Here is a 21220-nt window from a genome sequence, read left to right as displayed (position 1 = left end):
ACCCTCAATTTGGCAGGGTAAAGCATCGCATAGTCCAACCCCTGATCTCTGAGTTGTTTCTTATATGGATAAAAGTGCTTGCGGGCCTCCTGCACCCTGGCAGTGAAATCTGGATAGGGTGATATTTCTGAGCCCTCGTATTGCAGCGATTTCTTCTCCCAAGCAAGGCGCAGTGCAGCATCCCTGTCCCTGTAGTTGAGCAGTTTAGCGATTACAGGACGAGGAGGCGCGCCCGGGCGCAGACACGGGCCCAGCGAGCGGTGCGCTCTTTCGACAATGAATACCTGTGAAAAAGAGTCATTCCCCAGCAGGTGGCCAGCAGCTTTTCAACAAAACGTTCCATATTGCCAGTCTGCGTGGTCTCGGGAAGGCCCGTTATCCTGAGGTTACAGCGACGGGAACGTGCCTCCAGGTCCTCGGTTTTATCCAGCAGACCTTGCATCAGTTTTTCCACCTTCTTATGGTCCGTGCCGAGTTCCATCTGCGCCTCTTCCACCTCCGTGAACCTTCTCTCAGACATGTCCAGCCGCTCAGCATGCTTGTCTATCCTCTCCGCCATTCTATCCATCCTGTAGGTCAAGGCATCAATTTTGGAGCCTAAGGCAGTGATACTGGACTGTATGCCTTTCTCCACGGCTAGCAGGATTGTTTTTATATCCGTAGCATCAGCAGCGTCCTCGTCCGAATGCATGGCTCTCGTCTCTGCGTCAGCCGGGTCCGGCGTCTTAGTCCGCCACTGCCCAAAGGAGAGCTTAGACTGAGTTTTATCGCCTTTACCCATTTCCTTGGGGGTTCCAAAGCGGGCTCCACAAAGAGTATTGCTCTGGGTACCATGGTATTCTTGTTCTCTAATACGTACGCCGTGCAGGTCCGCAAGCTGAACTCTTTTCTTGGCCCTGGGGCTTACACAGGCCTCACCGCCCTCCGCCACCTTCCAGCAGTTGCAGTTCACAGCCGGCAATCGCGGAACTGACCAGGGCCCAACCAAGAGCCACAATACAGGCACTTCCGAAAATCGAGTCGATACTACGACGCGGCCCCCCTGGTCTTGTTTCGTCGTGGTTGCATATATTAATTCACTGGCCCCACTCTCGCTAGGCCACCCCCCCCTGTCTTCTCATGCAGCCGCTGCAGACACTTCACACACAGATCCTTGTGCCCGGAGCCGCTTGCAGTCTCAGGGGCGTCCGCAGCCCGCCACGAACTGTCCCCGCCACTCGCCGGCCAAGTAGCGCCGCCTCCGCCCATTGTTAGATGTGCTATGCAGGCCCACTCACTCCTAGCCCGCAGCGGAATGACCTGTCCCAGCCTCCAGTAGCAAGTGTTGCAGTTCGTGTGTAGTGTACTTGAGATAGAGCAGTACGCAATCCACTCGTTCCCCTGTTGTCTGCTGTACACCAGCATCACCTGGGGTCTCCCACAGTGGGAACGCAATGCACTAGAAGCTCCAAGGGGAAGATGGTATGCTATGCCGGTCCCCCAATTTAGCTAGAATGTCCGAAGGACTGGACTACTGTAGATGTCCTTGATGCCCCTCAAGCTTTGCTATTCTGCCTGTTAAGAGGGTGCAGGGCTACACACATGCTTTCCCCTCACCTCAGGCAAGTGAGTTAGCCCTCTTGCTGTGTGTCTGGTCAGGTTAGTAGCAAGGTAGAGCGTACTTAATGTGGGCCATCCCTTCGGGGCGCTCCTCAGTTAAGGCGACCCTCTGTCACCAGTATCAGGCCTCCACAAGTCTAGGAGGGAGCCGCTCTCACCGTCGCTCCAGCCCTCCTGTAGCCGCGCCTCCTATTAATGGCTGCCGTCACCTCGCGTTTTCCTCCGCTCAGGGCTGCTGGCAATCTTGGGGCCGCAGGGGGGACTTCCGGGTGTCCCGCCAGTGCACTGAGGTGCCTCCTGTATGGCCAGTCTCCGTTTCAGTGCCCACACATCTGCCGGCACTCCCGCTGCAATCGGGAATCCGCCCGCTCTGATTCCGGGTGGGCGGGGCCAGACAGCCGCACGCAGCAGCACGCCAGTCGGCTCTCCGAGGTATGCTAGGTCGCGGCTCGTGGCCCAGCGTGGCCGGCCAGCGCCGCTCTCTCTCACAGGGCGATCTCGGGGCGCAGCAACTCAGGGAAAGCCATCACGGGCACCCTTTTACTGCCCCAACGCAGTTAGTAGATGATCAGCCGTTCTGCCCTCAGTTGGTGTAAGATAGTTGAGGATATTAGCAAATCGCCTAGTGGAGCTCAAGGCTCACCCGGCCATCCTAGTTGCCGGCAAGTTTCGCCCCCTTCTGCTCGAGGGTTGTCGCAGGTTTTCTGCCATTGCAATGAATGGAAATGCAGCTCTTTGATAGTTAATATCTCCCTGTTCTATATTAGGATTTAAACGTATAAACTGCAAGTAACAAAAGGGACTGTCTGACAGAAGCATAATTCACTGACCTATTTACATTGCATGAAATTTGTGATCTTCATGGTTCACCAGCTTCTTTGCATCAGGCATTTTAACTCCCTCACCTACTTTATGATGAGTCAACTTCCACTAGACAAAACTCAGATCTCTCTGCAGCGGATCCGTCAATCTTCAGAGTTATCGCGACATTTTTTATTGTTGCCTGAAAATTGCTGGGAAGTCTTTATCATATTTTTTGCACTTCACTGCATCATCTTCAGGTGGGATCTTTTGATGGTTTGTATGCTGCTCAGTCCTCCTTCTGAATTTCCTTGTTCACCCACCTCAACCATTTGCGCAGTTTGAATGCCAGGGAAAAGCTGCATCACAGAAGGTGTAACATAAAATACAGATTTATAGACCAGTTTAAGGTAATGGATGCTAATAATGAACCACATGGGCACGTGCATGTTTGGCCTAAACTAAAATCCCAGGTAATTATTAGGTAATTTTTCCTATTGGGGTCTCTAGACCGGTCCCATTCATAGTTTGTAACTCTTCAAGCATCTAACAATCTTTTCAATTGCAGGTTTCTAGTCTGTAAGGTATTTTGATTTGAGTGGTAAGGTGCGAGTACCCACAAAGACAAGGTAATTCTGTTGACGTTCCTTGTTGGGCTGGGGGTTGCTGGGTAAATAGATTCAAAATCTGCACCCCCTTTTTTTTGGAGGTTTTTGAGACTGTACTATGAATACAATTGCACAGTCAGACGTGAGCACAGGCATAACAAACAGGTAATTGTTTGGTAGAGTTAAACTGGTACATCTTGTACATTGTAGTATAACAACATACCTTACCCATGTTCTCTTCTTTTGCAAGTTTCGCAGACAGTACCCTACACATTTAAATGGGCGTACGTGAGTACAAGCAGAACAGGCAATTGTTTGGTAGAGTTGAACTGTGGGGCATCTTGTATATTGTAGAATAATATACTTACTCATTTTTTGTTCTGTTGCAGGTTACGCAGACAGACTCCCACACATTTAAAAGGGTGTACATGAGTACAAGCAGAACAGGTAATTGTTTCGTAAAGTTAAACTGTGGTGCATCTTGTACATTGTAGTATAACATAGTTACCCATGTTTTCTTCTGTTGCCGGTTTCGCAGACAGAACCCCACACATTTAAACTGGCGTATGTGAGTACAAGCAGAACAGGTAATTGTTTGGTAGAGTTAAACTGTGGTGCATCTTGTACATTGTAGTATAGCATACTTCCCATGTTTTCCTCTGTGGCAGGTTTTGCAAACAGTACCCCACATATTTAAACGGGTGTATGTGAGTACAAGCAGAACAGGTAATTGTTTTTGTCGAGTTCCCTTATGGTGCACATGGTATATTGCTGTATCACAATGTAATGTAGCACACTGTGCCATTACAACCTTTACTTCTATTGAAGGCTCTACAGACAGTGCTACATATAAGTTTGAAAGAGCAGGGCAGAGAACAGGAAAATCCAGGTAATTACACTCTACATTTTGCCGGCGATGCCTCAGTACTACGTGACAGATTGCATTCATGATCATAGGCGTCAACGTAAGCCATGTTTCTTTATTTTGCAGGCTTTGTGACACAGCAGGTTCAAACTGGCGGGCAAGGAAATGTTCAAGCATAAAGCTGTAACTTTGGGAGAGTGCGGTGCTCCACTACAAAAGGAAGAAATGTTGCCTTGTATTCAAGGAAGAGTGGATGAAAGAAATGGTGGAGGCTGAGATACAGAAATCATGAAGCAAGGTTTGCGTCCAACTCAAAGCGTGCCAAAGCCAAGATTCTTGGGCACTTTTCCACAGGGAAGAAATGGAGTGATGTCGGGAAACTGGATTACATGAAACGCCATCTAATTAGCAAAGTTCACGAGTCTGCCATGGCGATATTGAGAAACAGAAGTGCTGCTGCCCGGTTTGGTTATGGAGTGCGGGCAATGCTGACAGAAACTGCCACTGACAAAGCAAATAGAATGGAGGTAGTTGAACGTCAAAGATCTATGCCAAGGGGATAAAGATTCTCATCAACAACTTGTTGCTGGCAGGCAAGATGAATATTTCAATGTTATCTGTACAAGACATCCATGACCACCTAGCTTTGTATGCGAAAATACCAGACAGCTGGAGGAGCAAGAACTATTACTTTGAGTTCCTTGAGGCCATCAATAGCTTGATACACTGTGAGGCTTTGACAGAACTTCGTCACACTTTGTATCACACATTGATAATTGATGAGAGCACCAATATTTCTGTTACAAAAATGCTCATCCGGTACTTCAAGTTCCGACCTGTAACATCAACAGAGCACACAACACTGTTTGGGGGCATAGTGAAGATGACTAGTTGTAATGCTGAGGCTATCACTACTGCTGTGAAAGAATTCTACACTGCCAATGAACTGGACCTCATGAAAATGGTTATGTTCACATCCGATGGTGCATCTGTGATGCTGGGTAAGAAAATTTGGTTTTGCTACTCACCTTAAACAATCCATTCCTCATCTAGTTGAGCAGCATTGTGTCGTCCATCGCGAAGATTTGGGAGTTGATGATGCCTGGAAGAGGGTTCCAATGATTAAAGAGGTGGAGACATTATTGAGGACTGTCTACACTGTGTTCTCTAGATCTCCTGCAAGGAAGTTCAAGCTGCATGTAATCGCATGGGTCACTGAATGTGAAGTGGTCTCTTTTCGACCATTGAATGAAGTCCGGTGGCTTTCAAAGCATTTTGTTGTTGGTGCACTAATTCATAATTACGAGGCTGTTCTTAAGTTCTTTGAGCATGAGAAAGTTGAAGATAATGATCCAGTTGCTAAATATTCTTACAAAAAGCTATCAGACTACTATAGTTCCCTTGCAGTACTTAATGTCATTCTGGGTGAATTTGCATCTTTGTGCAAACTATTCCCCAAAAAGGTCTTTGACTACTGTTGAAGCTGTACAGTGTGTAAGGGCAAAAGTTGACCAAATTAAGGAACAGTATTTGGGGGACACTGTCTTTTGGAGCAACAATGTAAGAGATTTGATGGTGTTGTACAGGGAAAAGCAAGAGTTTGACAGTGGGCTTATTTTGTCTTTTGTTTCCCTTCTTTGTGAGCACAAGCAAAAAAGGTTCCCTGAAGATAAACTGAAAGAATGGGCAAGTTTTGAATTCGAGGCAATATCAACACAATCATATGTTGATTTTGGGACTGAGAATATACAAAGACTTGTTGAAAAGTATAAAAATGTCTTGGTCCTGGGTGATTGTGAAACACCGGAAGATGTTGTTCGACAATACAGAGACTAAAAATATGTGGTGGCGGAACATGTAACGGGCAGGTTATTTACCACCTTTTAAGACATGGTAAATTTCACTGTAAGCAATGCTGCTCAGTATAGTGTGGTGTCTCAGTTGTTGATGTCTGCACAACATTTCAAGCATCTAGTTCAGATTGTGAACGTGGATTCAGCCTCATGAATACAATCAGAGTAAATTGAGAAATAGACTAGAGCAGAAGCATTTTGATATGCTGATGAGGACAAAGGCCTACCTCCTCACTGGCGTAGCTAGAGCTTCTGGTGCCCGGGGCTATACCTCAGATTGCCGCCCATGGCAGGTAGCGGCGGGAGGGAGCGGAGGGAGGGTCTGGGGAAAAATTACGGCGAGCAGCAGGGGTGGATTGGCAGGGTTTATGTTACGACGCCACTCTCTACTCCACTGCATAAGAAAGGGCGTGAAGCTGCTGCGTAAGCATAGAGCACTCTCGAAGGTCAAGTCTCAATTAATGAAGGCCCCCCAGCACTAAAATTGTAGCTAAACGCATAAGTAAATGTATCCCTTCCTCTTCTTTACACCACTCCATACTTAACTGCTGCTACAAGACCACAGCAATAAAACCACCCACTAGACATCAAGCACAACACCAAAACAACTCCCACATAGGTCACACTCTACACCCACACTCCACCAAACAATGACAGTATTTAGAAACATAAGCAAAGCTATAGCTATCTCCTTTCTGCTCCACTCCATGCATGTCATTTAAGAAACACACCTCAGGTCCTTATGCATGAAACCAATGTCACATAGGCCACACTATACACATTCATTCTCCAGACTAACCACAACTAAGGGAGTAGCAGGCACCTCGTCCACGGAAGGGACTTAAGGGTTCCATCAAGGGTGTATGTGCTACACAAATGCAACTGCAATGCATAACGTGTATATTCAATGGGGGAGAAACCAGATGCAGCCCTTGCAGCATCCCAGTTAACTGCTGTAAGGAATGGAGGTGGGCGAGCCAGCAGATTTATATAGAGAGCCAAGTCCTTGCCAAGCCAGGAGCCTGTCTGGGCTGTGAGAGTCACAGAACAAGCGGAGGCATCAATACGCTGATACAGCAAGTATCAAATAAAATATGACAAACTGTCTTACACATCAAAGCAGGTTATTTTGTCATCCACCTAGTGATGGGACTTGACTAGTCTGAACGGCCCTCTCCCACAGTCCCTGTTTGCCTGGATGTCCCACTGCTAGGATAGCCCAACAGTACTCAGTAGTTTTCACATCAAATTGTAAATATGTTATGTAATGTTTTCACTTACTGTGTATATTTGATCTTGTATAGGCTCTCAACATTTCCCCACCCAATGAACAGTGCTCCAGTTAAGAATATTTAGTAAAATCTTATGATGGACCCACTGTTGGAGTCTTGTGCTTTTCTAAACCTGAAGCGTACTTGCCTGTGTAACCAATTCATGTCATGGCGTGTTTATACAAATTGCAAACCTGCCTTAGGACCCTTAATGTGGTGTTGTATGTGTGGAAATGCACCATCATTTCACTTTTTTAAGTAAACGTTTGGAGTGATATTTGGCGCTGCACACACACGCCGTCTGGTTCCTGGCGCACATAGCCATGGTTGCAGTGCACAGAGACCCTTCCCTGGTGCACACAGTGGAAATAAATTAGAGGGAACATTGCTCGTGGTACACTAACACTCCATTATGCCCCGGGGTTTCCTCTTTGCCCAAGTGTGGAGTCTCAGACCCACCAGACCAAGCCACGTGCCTCCTGGAGCGTGGCTGGTAACTTCTCTGCGGTACGCTCCATCTGCTTCGTCTTTGCTTTGCTTAGTTGATGCTGGCAACTCAGCGGCTTCCTTGCTTTGGCCTGTAGAAAGGACCTTCCGGATAAATGTGTGTCTCACTTTATCTGGCTTTCTCCTCGAATGTTTCTGTAATGCTGTATTACAATAGTGACATCACCACTTCTTCTGAGTCAACCCCAGCGACAAGCAGGTTCTTCCTGGTTGTGCATGAGAGGAGGGCCGCCTCCTTAGGTCTTGCGGAGACAGGCACTGTAACCAGCCTGTATAGAGAAAGTCTTATTCTTTAGTACTGAACCAGAGCGAAACGGCCCAGGTAACATCTTTTGGAGATCCTCCTCTTTGTCACACTTTCTTGGGGGCATATCTGATTTAGTCCTCCACTTCTAGTGTAAGCAGTATGTCCCTCCCCACTCTTTCATCTGGAGCAGCAGCAGTGGCACCACATCATAAGGTGAGAACTTGTCTCTGCCAATTAAGGGAAGAGAACAGGCCTCCCACGCACGTGCCCCCTCTGTTACTCTTGATAGTTTGCTGAAAAGGGTGGTTAACATTGTATCGAGCAAAATTGATCTAACTGAACAAAAAGGGTGCGGGAGTCCTGGCACAGTGGGCGATGGCTGCCGCAATAAGGCTGGGGCTTGTAGTCTCCCCCTCTGCCCTTCACAAAGTCCTGGGTGTCCCGTGCAGAGGGAGCTCCATGCAGCTGATAACGTGCCTCCAAGTGCAGGAGTGCTGGTGCGGTGGGCGGTGACTGCTGCAATGAGCATGGGGCTTGTAGTCTCCCCCTCTTCCCTTCACAAAGTCCTGGGCGAAGTCCTGGGTATGAGTGTTATCTGAGAAGGCAGTAATAAAGTCACTGAGATCAAGCTTACCAAAATAACACTTACACCCTGACTAATTCCAACAGGCAATTTAAGTGAGAACTAGGTAGAACTGCTAGTAACTCACCACTAGTCCTTTATGGGTTCCAGAGTAAAATGCTACTCACCGAAAAAGTGCTTCAACACCCCATCAGGGGTTACAAGCACTATTTATATGCATGAAAACCTTTATCCCTCTTCTATCCCTCCGCCACCCATTTCAATCCAAATAACTGACAGGCCCTTTGAGCAGATTTCTGTCTGCGTTAGCCACAGTGGCTTTTAAAACAAAGGCATTTCATGACTAACAATAACAACAACAAGAGTTAATAAAAAATAAGTGAGAAGTGACACTAAGTTCATAAAGCGTGCTCTGAAGTATCATAGACTGCAGGAAAACAGGTATATTTCACGAGTGATTGCAAATTCATGGACTTTGGAACTAGGTAAATCATTAATTTACTGTGTTGGTTGTATTCACAGCATTTCATGTAGATAAAAACTGAGAAAATGAATTCAATACAAAACCTAAGAAAAAGAGAGCCCAAGAATAAAAAAATAATACATTTGGAGCAATTAGTACAATTGACAGCATGAACAAATTAAAAGTGGGTTACTTCAGATTTGAAAAAGAATTGACAAGGTATTCAAAGAGTGGATATTCTAGTCTGTAATTGGAGCAGGCTTCCTCTGCTCGTGCTTAATAAATCTCCACTAGTGTTGAACTGCTTCTGAGGCTTCCAACTGGGTGAACAGAGCAAGGTCAAGATGAAAACACACCCTATGCTTTATATAACTACTAGGCATATGTCCTAGCTGGATCAACTTCAAACTCAAATACATAAATTATTCTTTAAAAAGTTGTTTACATCATAATATTTCAAATCATGTGTTAACTACCTTTAGATGTATTTAATGCTATGTAAATGTTATCAGTTTTTGGTAAGATTTGTTTAGTTTGTGGTTTGTATTTTTTATATATAGATTGTTTGTCAAAAACAAGAAAATGAACAACAAAGAAAAAATATAAGACTTTTTCTTCCTGATCAAAATAATTAGAATGTTTTTAGGAGTGACCGGCTGAGCTGATGTGTTTGAGTTCTTTACGTCATCACCAGATTGTACCCTATTATGACAAAATGAATATGGTTATAATTTGTAGGTAGCAGGCATTAGAACCCTTGTATGCAGTTCTTTTTTGAAATAGCAGTGTTTTGGATTTTCACCTTGGTTGAATGGACCTGATGATTTATAGTTTGAGCAGGTGGATTCTCAGTTCACAAAAAGACCATACACTTTTTTGTGTTAGTTTTTGTGAAGCTGAGTCCCAAGATGGCTGCACACACTTCCTGGTTAAAGTGCTGGCAGCCAATCAGAGCTCTGCAGACCTCTGCACAAGCACGTGATTTTCCGTGAAGTAGTCGTGGCCACAGATATCAAAATTTGTATTACCTTTAATATCGTGCAAACTACTAAACAGATTTACACCAAATAACAAAAAGCACATTCTGCGGACCGAAAGCTATCTTCCTGCCAAATTTGGTGCAATTCCATCCAGCGGATACAAGCTGCAGCCGTGACTGAAGAGTCTACGGAAATAAACTTGGGAAATACACGTTTTTTAGCCATCCATTTTCTCAGCCCCCGTCCCGATGAATCACCCCAAAACTTTCCATGCACAACAAGAATCCCCGGGACACTTTGTTGGAAATGGCGTCAAAGATATAGGCAAGCGAAAAAATGCTTTTCCTGTGGAAACATGGACCTAACGATAACCACCTACTAGTAGGTTGTGTGTGTGTGTGTGTGTGTATATATATATATATATATATATATATATATATATATATATATATATATATATATATCCAGAGAACAGCGCTTTCTTCCGTGGGTCAGGAGTCCTCCACACCACAGAACACGCAGACACGGACCAGGTTCGAGTGCAATTTTCTTTTATTTAGGTGCAAGCAAGCCGCATGACGTTTTGGCTCCAAGGAGCCTTGTTCACATGACAGTGTTCACTTCTTTGAGCCGTTCTTTTAAAGTGCTAGTGTCAGATGTTACTTGGGTCACATGCTAGGGCTAGGTATGAACATAGACAAAATACTACTAATAACGGTTGATTACTAGGGCATGATTCATATACTGACAATGTCCAAAACATTCACATCATAATATAGTGAATTTACACATAATCATTTTCGTAGAAATGACCTTTGCATTATTCGAAAGTGGTGGAATTACTAATCACGGTTAAATACCTGTTAATGTTGCACAAAAATTGATATGTCAAGTACAATTTCTTTTCATTGATCTGTCAATGCAAAGTTATAATTAAATATAAGTTCGACTTAATATATATACAAATGTTGAAGTATTTCCTCATCCTATACATATATTTAAAATATAAACATAAGGTTGGTTTTTGGGAAAGAAATACTACACGAAGTACTAGTTAAAGTGCTAGTGCTAAAGTGCTAATGCCTAATGCTATGTGCAAACTACGCAAATGTGCAAAAATGCTATATTATCAGTAACAAGAATTCTTTGTACTGTTAATTGTGCAAACAAACACATAAATGTAAACATAGTTACAGGAAGTTCTTTCTTTCCACCTAAGTAAGTCGATTCAATAAATACTGGCACTTACATATTCAACAATTTGTGCATGATAAATTCCACTTCGTTATCATATTTAAAACAAATCATTGCCCAAGGTTTACACATTTTCATATAGAATACCATAACTTGTCCATGTATTAAGTGATGTTGTGAATTAAAACAAAAATTAATGGGTTTTTAATTGGTGTTCTGTAAGTCAACTGTTGGGGTATAAGGACCCTCTCAGTTGAAACAGATATACCATGCCCCTGTATTGACATAAAAAAACTGATCAGTTAGCAGCTACAACTGTGCTTCAGAGACTCGATGCAATTTATCATTGCTTACAAATATTCACCCTGATTTATCCCAGCTGGGAGTGATATCAAGTATGTATGATGTTGTTATTTCATATAGTGCAAGCTCATGATCAATTTATAATAGACACGTGTACATATCTTCCATGACATTCAATCCTGCCGCTGCCTTAGTGTCAAGTAGGAGGATGTATTTAGTTTCCAGCTTTCTTAATCTTGTCTCCCTGTCACCTCCACGTCTATTTGTATTAATCGTGTCAATCACATAATATTTGAGCGAGCTGTTCTTACTCTGGTGATGATCACAGTAGTGGCGGGCGACAGGGTAGGTATTATACCCATTTGTGATGGCCCTCAAATGTTGGAGTATACGCTGGTGCACAGGGAGTTTAGTGCTCCCAACGTATTTTAATGAGCAGGGACATTGCAAGACATAGATCGCGTACTCAGTTTTACACGTTAACACCTGTGAAATGTGATGTTCTACATCACTAAAACCATCCCTGTATGTTTTGGTGTTGACGCCATGAGTGCATGCCTTGCATGGCTTGCACTTGTAAAATCCCTTATTTGTTTGCCACCTGGTGCTCTTCTTTACTGGTTCTGGATTAGTATCCACTATTTGGTCTTTTAGGGAGGGTGCCCTACGGTATGTCAAGGATACTTTTTTAGGCAATCCATCACCAATGATGGGATCACTGATCACTAAGGGCCAGTGTTTATTGACAATCTTGTAGAAGTCTCGAGATTGTCTACTAAACCCAGTGATGATTCTGAAGTTGGATTTCTCCCTTACATCTTCATCATCCATATTAGTAGTTTGGAGGTTGCCCTCAAGGAGTTCCTCCCTGGTGATTGCATTAGATTTGGTGATGGCCTTATCTATCGTTTGAGTTGAGTATCCCCTCTCAAGGAACCTCTCCCTACTCTCCATTTGGGCTTTCTTCAACTCGGCAGGATCGCTACACCCACGTTTCATCCTAAGCATCTCCCCATAGGGGATGCTTGATATGAGGTGTTTGGGGTGTGCGCTGTATATATATATATATATATATATATATATACACAGTTCAGGTCATTAAGAAAAATGATAACACTGCCCATTCAGGGCAAACACCAACCTTAGGAAAAATATATAATTATGACTTGGTAAGCAATAATGCACATTATCAATGGGTCTATGGAATGTGCTCTAAAATGAAATGTTTGCTTTTCTAAAACTAATGTTTTTAAATGAGCACTTAAGCACTTTATTATTCGCCGTTCAAAACCAAGGAAATGTATGAAATTGTAGATATTACAAGATGGCCACTGTTTTTACGATTGAATTCTTCTTCTCTGTCGATGAAAAAAGTAATGACTGGCAGGGTTTAAAATGGCGAGTTTGTTTGTACACGAACTGACACTGACGAAGCTAGTATAGCGAAACGCGTCTGTCTGGGGTGAAGGGGGGTTTGCAATAAGCAATCTTTGAGAAGTCGGACACCAGTGTGCTTGCCATTTTTCAACTTGATGGAGTTGAGTTGTGCTGCAGTCTTTTAGCGTTTCATCAACGCTGGTTGAGAGCACCCTGGATAAAGGAGGAGCGACGGCGGTGAGGAACCTGGGCCTGAAGTCAATATGGCCATCTGCCCCGAGGCGTTGTAAGCAACTCGATTACGTGAGGGACGAATATCGGTCTCTGAGAGATACATGCAAGAAACGAAGCATTTCCCGCCACGCAGAAGCGGTTGCAGGGGAGACGTCGGCAGACCTCTGCCCAGCGCCATTACCGGTAGCAGTGAGTGAAGCTTCGCCCATTATCGGGTTTACGGACTTTATCTGCTTGCCTCTGTCCCGCTTGGTACCGCGCCCAAAAAAATTGCAAACCCCCGAAGCAAGTGGTTTAGCCACCGCCCATAGTAAAATTAATCTTACAAGAGTACTTTCCAAATTGAACTGAAATGTCAAACACAGAGGATATCACAGGAGAGAGAGAGGCAGCTGCTAAGGCAATGTTCAGGTCCACTACAGAGAGACCGACAAGCACAGCAAATCCAGAGGCAATATCCCTAGTAAACAGCAATCTAAAGACACTTTATACCAAACTAGAAAAGCTAAGAGGGAGAGAGTGCAGGAAATGGTGGGAGGCCACCTCTCTGCAGCGGTATATTGAGTGTAACTGAATCCCAAGAGGACTTCGGATCTTCATTATACCATCTTATGAAAATCCTGACCCAGCGCTCTTAAAAGATTAAAGGACTGGGCGGAATATGCAGCTGAGTCTTCTAAAGGGATGATTAATCATGCTAATTCAATACGCATGGAGCGACCGGGATAAGTGCATGCAAGAAATAACGGAACTGGAAGACCTCATTGCCAAAGATAAAGATACACAGACAAGTGAACAATTAAAAACTACCACGGTAAACAGGCTGAAGGAGTATGAACTAGCCATTAGAAAAAGGAAACAAACAACATTTTTACGTGACAAGCAAGATTATCTAACAGGCAGAATCCTAACCTTTGCTCGGAGATTTGATGCAACGAGGAGACGACTTGCCCAAGGCAATGCAGCAGCTAATGCTTTGGATACTGAAGAATCGGAGGTGGAAGTATCAGATGGAGAACAACCTTCAATGCTGGCAACCAAAGGGAATACAACTAAACAACCTTTTTTCGACGAATACCAAATCATGAAGGAGACCCGCCAAAGGCCACAACAAAGAACTCACCCTCCACAAACAAGCCAAAAAAGAGGACAAGGCGGGGCAAAAGGGGCAAAGGGAAATACACAACAAGCAACCTCGCCGAGGGTGACGAGGAGTGCTTCCAACCGCGAGAGAAGATAATAGCACAAGAAGATAACAACATCATTATTTGTCTAAAAGAACATTAACAGGTGATGAAATTAAGGTATTGAAGAAAGGACTACATTTTTGTCCGGCGAGCGAGTTCAACCTTGTTGATACAAAAATAGACCTATTCAGATACACACGCAAACTCAAGTTAAAAAAAATCTTTCTCTTGAATCCAAAAAATACGGCTGTGGGAACGTATTCAGAAACCGCCACGGAGGAATCTGTTGAAGAACATTCCAATTCCTTATTAAAAGTACTGTTGACTCCCACACAAGAGCTGCAAGAAAGAGAGACACTCAATGAGGATAATGGTAGTGTATCTGCAACGCAAGCAAGAGATCCTAGCAACCTGAAGAATAAATCTACAAGACTGCCAAATGCTTGTCAAGATGCTATAGATGTTTTCAGTGAGGCAGTGTTTTTGGATTTGGAAAAAATGGCAAAAGACAAGATGGACATGAGAACGTCCAACATCACAAGAAAGGAATGGGAGGCAATTAAATCCCTCAAAAATGACAAATCTATAGAAATAAAACCTTCGAACAAAGGGGGGAATATAGTGATTTTTAGCAAAGAAAACTACGAACAAGAAGCACTCAGACAATTGAAAGATAAGGACTGTTATATTGTCATAAATAGAGCTGAGTACGCCAATAGCCTGATGGAATACAAAGAAATGCTGACCAAATGAAGAACGAAGGCATGCTCAGCTCAGATGAATTTCAGTTTCTACAATGCAAATCACCAGTACTCCCCACCTTTTATCATTTACAGAAAATCCACAAGAATGCCAATAGGCCACCAGGGAGGCCAATTGTGTCAGCAATTGGTGGGCTCTTGGAAAATACATCCCGCTTCATTGATTCATATTTGGCCCCATTTGTCAGGGATTTGTCCTCCTATGTGAGGGACACACAGGATTGCCTCAGTATGATGGACAGTATCTCCTGGGAACCGGACATGCTCCTGATAACATTAGATGTGGTAAATCTTTACACCTGTATAGCACATGAAGAGGGTTTGAGGCTTCGAAATGGTTCCTTGATAAAAAAACAGAGAAATATAGGACACATAGTAATATGCTGTTAAACATGATGCGATTCTGCCTGTATAACAATATCTTTACCTTTTCAGGACAACTGCACAGGCAAATCAGGGGTACCTCAATGGGCTTGTGCTTCTCCCCCAGCTATGCGAACTTGTTTGTAGGCTGGTGGGAAAAGCACGAGGCATGGGGAGTAGCTAATGATAGATGGAGTGACAGGATTTTATTGTGGACTAGATATATAGACGATCTGTTTATAGTGTGGCGAGGCGATCAAATCTCGGCTGAAGAGTATATTGCCAGTTTAAACAACAATGACCTAAACTTGAGATTCACTAGTACAATCAGCTCGACTAGTGTGTGTTATTTGGATTTGGGGGTATTCATACAAGATAATACCCTTCAGACCAGACTTTATAGGAGACCCACAGCGGGTAACACCGTGTTACATGCGACCAGTTATCATCCTAAAAGTTTGATCAAAAACGTACCCTACGGTGAATTATTGCGGTTAAAAAGAAATTGCTCAGCGAACACCGATTATCAACATGCTCGATTAGAGGCCACTAAAAGATTTCAAAACAGAGGGTACTCCAATAACATACTCAAGTCTGCGGTGGAGAAGGTAGCAACAGTAAACAGGAGGGATCTCCTGGTGGTCAAAGATGTCAAAAAGGAGGAAAATCAGGTCAGAATGATCACCAACTTCAGTACAAAATCTGGTGAGCTGGTCTAAGGGTTCAAGAGAAACTGGCATATTCTAGCCACAGACAATGTACTTAAGAAACATCTTTCAGATAGACCATCAATAACATACCATCGATGTCAATCATTGTCTGACCATTTAGTCCACAGTCACTTCTCATCAAGAACTCAGCCCCAAGGTCTAGAAGGTATAAATGGATTTTTTCCTTGTCTTCGCTGCAAAGCATGTAAATTTAGCAAAAAGGCCTCTGTCAATCCAGGTAGAACGGGGACAAGAGAACCAAATAGAAGAATAAACAAACTCCTAAATTGTAACTCAGACTATACAATTTATTGCCTAGAATGTCCCTGCAAAAAACGATATATAGGGAGTACCATCAACCCCACAAAACTGAGGATCCTGGAACATATGCAAGCGATCACGAATAAGGCTAGATCTTATCCGGTCGCCCGCCATTTTGCGGAATATCACCAAAGTAATAGGGACCTTCTCAGTTACTACTCCATTGATCAAGTAACCCGTTCAGAACTCGGGGGGGGGGGGACAGGGATAAGGCACTGCGAACTCTAGAGTCTAAATACATTATTGACCTCAAAACAATGACACCTTGGGGTCTCAATAATGATGAGGAGATGTGGGTTCACCTGTGAAGATGCACATGGGACCATGTGCATAATTAAGCCCCTTCTACCGGTAAAAGCAATTGTAACATACAAAAGTAATTGCAATTGTGGTTATCCTTGACACCCAATGTGAGACCAAACAGTTCAGGTCATTAACAAAAATGATAACACTGCCCATTCAGGGCAAACACAAACCTTAGGAAAAATATATAATTATGACTTGGTAGGCAATAAGGCACATTATCAATACTATGGAATGTACTCTAAAATGAAATGTTTGCTGTTCTAAAACTAATGTTTTTAAATGAGCACTTAAGCACTTTATTATTCGCCGTTCAAAACCAAGGAAATGTATGAAATTGTAGATATTACAAGATGGCCACTGCTTTTACGATTGAATTCTTCTTCTATGTCGATGAAAAAAGTCATGACTGGCAGGGTTTAAAATGGCGAGTTTGTTTGTACACGAACTGACACTGACGAAGCTAGTATAACGAAATGCGTCTGTATGGGGTGAAGGGGGGTTTGCAATAAACAAACTTTGAAGTCGGACACCAGTGTGCTTGCCATTTTTCAACTTGATGGAGTTGAGTTGTGCTGCGGTCTGTTAGCTTTTCCCCAACGCTGGTTGAGAGCACCCGGGAAAAAGGAGGAGCGACGGCGGTGAGGAACCTGTGCCTGAAGTCAATATGGCCGTCTGCCCCGAGGCGTTGTAAGCAACTCGATTACGTGAGGGACGAATATCGGTTCTTGAGAGATACGTGCAAGAAACAAAGCATTTCCCGCCGCGCAGGAGCGGTTGCAGGGGAGACGTCGGCCGACCTCTGCCCAGCGCCAGCACTGGTAGCGGTGAGTGAAGCTTCGCCCATTATCGGGTTTACGAACTTTATCTGCTTGCCTCTGTCCCGCTTGGTACCGCGCCCCAAAAAATTGCAAACCCCTGAAGCAAGTGGTTTATCCACCGCCCATAGTAAAATTAATCTTACAAGAGTACTTTCCAAATTGAACTGAAATGTCAAACACGGAGGATATCACAGGAGAGAGAGAGGCAGCTGCTAAGGCAATGTTCAGGTCCACTACAGGGAGACCGACAAGCACAGCAAATCCAGAGGCAATATCCCTAGTAAACAGCAATCTAAAGACACTTTATACCAAACTAGAAAAGCTAAAAGAGAGAGAGTGCAAGAAATGGTGGGAGGCCACCTCTCTGCAGTGGTATATTGAGTGTAACTGAATCCCAAGAGGACTTCGGATCTTCATTATACCATCTTATGAAAATCCTGACTCAGCGCTCTTAAAGGACTGGGCGGAATATACAGCTGAGTCTTCTAAAGGGTTGGTACGCATGCTAATTCAATACGCATGGAGCGACCGGGATAAGTGCATGCAAGAAATAACGGAACTGGAAGACCTCATTGCCAAAGATAAAGATACACAGACAAGTGAACAATTAAAAACTACCATGGTAAACAGGCTGAAGGAGTAAGACCTAGCCATTAGAAAAAGGAAACAAACAAAATGTTTACGTGACGAGCAAGATTATCTAACAGGCAGAATCCTAACCTTTGCTCGGAGATTTGATGCAACGAGGAGACGACTTGCCCAAGGCAATGCAGCAGCTAATGCTGTGGATACTGAAGAATCGGAGGTGGAAATATCAGATGGAGAACAACCTTCAACGCTGGCAACCAAAGGGAATAGAACTAAACAACCTTTTTTTCAACGAATACCAAATCAAGAAGGAGACCCGCCAAAGGCCACAACAAAGAAATCACCCTCCACAAACAAGCCAAAAAGGAGGACAAGGCGGGGCAAAAGGGGCAAAGGGAAATACACAACAAGCAACCTCGCCGAGGGTGACGCGGAGTGCTTCCAACCGCAAGAGAAGATAATAGTACAAGAAGATAACAACATCAATAACCTGTCTAAAAGAACATTAACAGGTGATGAAATTAAGGTATTGAAGAAAGGACTAATTTTTTGTCCGGCGAGCCAGTTCAACCTTGTTGATACAAAAATAGACCTATTCAGATACACACGCAAACTCAAGTTCAAAAAAATCTTTCTCTTGAATCCAAAAAATACGGCTGTGGGAACGTATTCAGAGACCGCCACGGAGGAATCTGTTGAAGAACATTCCAATTCCTTATTAAAAGTACTGTTGACTCCCACACAAGAGCTGCAAGAAAGAGAGACACTCAATGAGGATAATGGTAGTGTATCCGCAACGCAAGCAAGAGATCCTAGCAACCTGAAGAATAAATCTAAAAGACTGCCAAATGCTTGTGAAGATGCTATAGATGTTTTCAGTGAGGTGGTGTTTTTGGATTTGGAAAAAATGGCAAAAGACAAGATGGACATGAGATTGTCCAACATCACAAGAAAGGAATGGGAGGCAATTAAATCCCTCAAAAATAACAAATCTATAGAAATAAAACCTTCGGACAAAGGGGGGAATATAGTGATTTTTAGCAAAGAAAACTACGAACAAGAAGCACTCGGACAATTGAAAGATAAGGATTGGTATATTGTTATAAATAGAGCTGAGTACGCCAATAGCCTGATGGAATACCAAGAAATGCTGACCAAATGGAAGAACGAAGGCATGCTCAGCTCAGATGAATTTCAGTTTCTACAATGCAAATCACCAGTACTCCCCACCTTTTATCATTTACCGAAAATCCACAAGAATGCCAAAAGGCCACCAGGGAGGCCAATTGTGTCAGCAATTGGTGGGCTCTTGGAAAATACATCCCGCTTCATTGATTCATACTTGGCCCCATTTGTCAGGGATTTGTCCTCCTATGTGAGGGACACACAGGATTTCCCCCGTATGATGGACAGTATCTCCTGGGAACCGGACATGCTCCTGATAACATTAGATGTGGTAAATCTTTACACCTGTATAGCACATGAAGAGGGTTTGACTGCTACGAAATGGTTCCTTGATAAAAAACCAGAGAAATATAGGACACATAGTAGTATGCTGTTAAACATGATGCGATTCTGCCTGTATAACAATATCTTTACCTTTACAGGACAACTGCACAGGCAAATCAGGGGTACCTCGATGGGCTCGTGCTTCTCCCCCAGCTATGAGAACTTGTTTGTAGGCTGGTGGGAGAAGCACGAGGCATGGGGAGTAGCTAATGATAGATGGAGTGACAGGATTTTATTGTGGACTAGATATATAGACGATCTGTTTATAGTGTGACGAGGCGATCAAATCTCGTCTGAAGAGTATATTGCCAGTTTAAACAACAATGACCTAAACTTGAGATTCACCAGTACAACCAGCTCGACTAGTGTGTGTTATTTGGATTTGGAGGTATTCATACAAGATAATACCCTTCAGACCAGACTTTATAGGAAACCCACAGCGGGTAACACCGTGTTACATGCTGCCAGTTATCATCCTAAAAGTTTGATCAAAAACATACCCTACGGTGAATTATTGCGGTTAAAAAGAAATTGCTCAGCGAACACCGATTATCAACATGCTCGATTAGAGGCGACTAAAAGATTTCAAAACAGAGGGTACTCCAATAACATACTCAAGTCTGCGGTGGAGAAGGTAGCAACAGTAAACAGGAGGGATCTCCTGGTGGTCAAAGATGTCAAAAAGGAGGAAAATCAGGTCAGAATGATCACCAACTTCAGTACAAAATCTGGTGAGCTGGTCCAAAGTTTCAAGAGAAACTGGCATATTCTGGCCACAGACAATGTACTTAAGAAACATCTTTCAGATAGACCATCAATAACATACCGTCGATGTCAATCATTGTCTGACCATTTAGTCCACAGTCACTTCTCATCAAGAACTCAGCCCCAAGGTCTAGCAGGTGTAAATGGATTTTTTCCTTGTCTTCGCTGCAAAGCATGTAAATTTAGCAAAAAGGCCTCTGTCTATCCAGGTAGAACGGGGACAAGAGAACCAAATAGAAGAATAAACAAACTCCTAAATTGTAACTCAGACTATACAATTTATTGCTAGAACGTCCCTGCAAAAAACGATATATAGGGAGTACCATCAACCCCACAAAACTGAGGATCCTGGAACATATGCGAGCGATCGCGAATAAATCTAGATCTTATCCGGTCGCCCGCCATTTTGCGGAATATCACCAAAGTAATAGGGACCTTCTCAGTTACTACGCCATTGATCAAGTAACCCGTTCAGAACGCGGGGGGACAGGGTTAAGGCACTGCGAACTCTAGAGTCTAAATATATTATTGACCTCAAAACAATGCCACCTTGGGGTCTCAATAATGATGAGGAGATGTGGGTTCACCTGTGAAGATGCACATGGGACCATGTGTATAATGAAGCCCCTTCTACCGGTAAAAGCAATTGTAACATATTTATTTATTTATTGGCATTTATAAAGCGCAGCATATACCCTAGGGTGTCTTGGCGCTGATTAATTTGCCAGCTTGATGTTAAATAAGCTGCCTTGCTCAGACCTCTATTCTATACCAAGAACTTATTTATTGAATAGCCAGGTTTTCAATTTTTTGCGGAATTGGAGTAGTGTGGGACATGCTCTAATGTCCTGGGGTAGAGTATTCCAAAGTTTGGAAGCTGCTACCACAAACCGTCGGTCTCCCCACATCACTGTTCTGGTGCGAGGTACCGTTAGTTGGTTGCTGTTGGTGGAGCGCAACTGGCGTATAGGTTGGTAAGGACGTAGATGGTCTTTAAGGAACTGCGG

The sequence above is a fragment of the Lissotriton vulgaris genome, unplaced genomic scaffold, assembly GCF_964263255.1.
Source record: "Lissotriton vulgaris unplaced genomic scaffold, aLisVul1.2 SCAFFOLD_905, whole genome shotgun sequence".
In the NCBI taxonomy this organism is placed as follows: domain Eukaryota; kingdom Metazoa; phylum Chordata; class Amphibia; order Caudata; family Salamandridae; genus Lissotriton; species Lissotriton vulgaris.
Note: the sequence above shows the minus strand (reverse complement) of the source record.